The following is a 3,073-nucleotide window of genomic DNA, read 5'->3' as shown; positions in this document are numbered from 1 at the left end:
ACCCCCTCGTCGGATTTTCATTGTCAGGGAAATGGCTGAGCGATTGGAGCAGCGCTGAATCAAATTTTTCCAGAAACTGTGAAAGAAAGGCAGGTGGAAACCATTCGGAAGATTCAGACGGCTTTCGTGAGGATACTCTGGGCGTCACACAGATTAAGGAGCATTACAACTGGATTAAAGACGGCCCACAGCGGCAGAGGGCGCGCCGCACTCCAAGCGGCCATCAACAGGCTGAAACGACCAGATCATTTCCAAAGTGAATGCTGTGTTGATCCGGGACGTCGTGTGACTATCAGAGAAATTGCAGAAGAGGTGGACATCAGCACTTTTGCGGCACATTCCACTGTTACAGGAGATTTTGTAATGAAAGACGTGCAGAGGAATTCGCGCATCGGGACAGAGCCGCAATGTCGCACAACAAAAAGCACGTCCGTGTGAGTATGAGTGAGTATCCGAGACTTCCAACACGGACGTGCTTTTTAAGTGGTAGAACTTGCAAAAACACAGGGTGTTCAAATATTTATTTTTCTCAATGTAACTCTGAGGTGTTACCCAGCTTTACATTTTTTGATGGTATCTTATTAGGCGCAGTGACCAAGCTTGTGACATCTACAAAAAGCACAACCTGCTTATTTGATCCCATACCAACAAAACTGTTTAAGGATCTATGGTACACTCTTGGGCCTACTGTGCTGAAAATTATAACTTCCGGATCTGTCCCTAAATGTTTCAAGTCTGCAGTAATTAAACCATTGCTTAAGCAATCCAATCTCAACCCTAGTGTACTGAAAAATTATAGGCCGATATCAAATCTATCATTTTGTTCTAAAATCCAGGAAAAAGTGGTTTCACAACAGCTCATGGACCACCTCACTGAGATTAATCTTTCTGAGCCATTGCATTCAGCTTTTAGAAAATATCAGTCCACAGAGACAGCACTTACTAAAGTCGTGAATGACCTTTCGCAAGCAGTGGACTTGGATACCACTACAGCCTTGGTGCTGTTGGATCTTATTAATTTCAGTTCAGTTCTATTTATTTAATTAATACAGCGTCAAATCAAAACAAAGGTGCCTCGAGGCCCTTTACCCGAGTAAGGTCTAATCTTATCAACCCCTAAAGTAAGCACACGGGTGACAGTGGTAAGGGGAAAAACTCCCTCTGATGATGTTGAGGAAGAAACCTCAAGCAGACCAGACTCAGAGGGGTGACCCTCTGCTTAGGCCATTCTAACAGTTACAAGGTTTTACAAAAATTTACCAATCTGAAGAAACAGGAAACAGACAAACCAAAATAGCATCATAAACAAAGAGCATTATTGAGGTTAGCTTGCAGTCATTGGCACCACAGGCAAGTCCAGTGCCCTGGGGTGTAGGGCTAGCGTCTATCCACCACATTTAATACCCATGCATCTAAAAGGTAGCTTACACGATGTCACAGATATGTACCTGGTATTTTTGAGGATTTGTAAAAACATTACAAATCTTAAATTATTTAAATTTATTTTATTCTGCTTTACATATGCCAGTTGATGAACCCATGACACCTTTTTATATACATGAGTGGGGGCAAAGGCTACGCTTTGCTTTGCTCTTGTCTTTTTTATGACACCTGTGTTTGCCACAAAAGAAAAATGACAGACTAAAATGGTCAGATGGAAACTATTTTCTGATTCAGTGATTATCTTTTCACAGTTTTCCCCAGTATCCCGGAGCAGCCTGGTATGCCATGCCCCGGCGAGGACAGTGAGTAAATCGCTTTTGTTTTCACTCTCAAAACTGCTAATCAGACAGGAACACATAATTCCAAATACATAGGCTCCTTTTTAATGTAACTGGCACTGATAAACCACAGTAAACGCTTCCACATAACAGGTTGGCAACTCCAGAAGACTCCAAATTCTGGAGTCTCTCAGTCATTGATGATTTGGGTGTTGGGGGGGCACTTCATTCAACTGCAGTTCTGTTCTTGCTCTGCTTCTGCCTCCAGAACATTGATTTGGTCCACACATTTGAACTTATGCACAAGTGGTCATCGTAGCAGACCATCCAGCTCCATCTCATCCTGTCCTCTGAATATTCCTCTATCACATGAACCACACTATTGAACATTAACTGTGGCCAGATGGTCCGTGGCCACAAAAACATACTTTGTGGCTACCAGAGATTTCATGTACTACGTGGCCCCCTGTGGCGACCGTCCTGCAAGCCTTCACTTACAACCCCAATTCCAATGAAGTTGAGATGTTGTGTGAAATGTAAATAAAAACAGAATACAATGATTTGCAAATCCTCTTCAACCTACATTCAGTTGAATACACCACAAAGACAAGATATTTAATGTTCAAACTGATAAACTTTATTGTTTGTTTGTTTTTTTGTTTTTTTTTGCAAATATTTTCTCATTTTGAAATGGATGCCTGCAACACGTTTCAAAAAAGCTGGGACAGTGGTATGTTTACCACTGTGTTACATCACCTTTCCTTCTAATAACCCTCAATAAGCATTTGGGAACTAAAGACACTAATTGTTGAAGCTTTGTAGGTGGAATTATTTCCCATTCATTGATGTACAACGTCAGTTGTTCAACAGTTCGGGGTATCCGTTGTCGTATTTTGTGCTTCATAATGGCCACACATTTTCAATGGGTGACAGGTCTGGACTGCAGGCAGGCCAGTCTAGTACCTGCACTCTTTTACTACGAAGCCACTCTGTTGAAACACATGCAGAATGTGGCTTGGCATTGTCTTGCTGAAATAAGCAGGGACGTCCCTGAAAAAGACGTTGCTTGGATGGCAGCATGTGTTACTCCAAAACCTGGATGTACCTTTCAGCATTGATGGTGCCATCACAGATGTGTAAGTTGTCCATGCCATGGGCACTAACACACCCCCATACCATCACAGATGCTGGCTTTTGAACTTTGCACTGGTAACAATCTGGATGGTCTTTTTCCTGTTTTGTCCGGAGGACACAACGTCCATGATTTCCAAAAACAATTTGAAATGTGGTCTCATCAGAACGCAGCACACTTTTCCACTTTGCATCTGTCCATTTCAAATGAGCTTGGGCCC

General features: G+C 42.4%; 1 long non-coding RNA gene across 1 annotated transcript in view; it reads left to right on the top strand.

Moving 5' to 3' along the window:
- Nucleotides 1-1,745, top strand: part of LOC117511964 — a 58,233-nt gene extending 56,488 nt beyond the window's left edge. The window contains exon 4 of the long non-coding RNA XR_004561163.1: nucleotides 1,695-1,745. This is a non-coding gene — a long non-coding RNA (uncharacterized LOC117511964). The remainder of the gene's footprint in view (nucleotides 1-1,694) is intronic.
- Nucleotides 1,746-3,073: the final 1,328 nt, after the last annotated feature.

Source organism: Thalassophryne amazonica, chromosome 6 (genome assembly GCF_902500255.1).
Source record: "Thalassophryne amazonica chromosome 6, fThaAma1.1, whole genome shotgun sequence".
Classification (NCBI taxonomy): domain Eukaryota; kingdom Metazoa; phylum Chordata; class Actinopteri; order Batrachoidiformes; family Batrachoididae; genus Thalassophryne; species Thalassophryne amazonica.
This window is presented reverse-complemented; position numbering and strand designations above follow the sequence as displayed.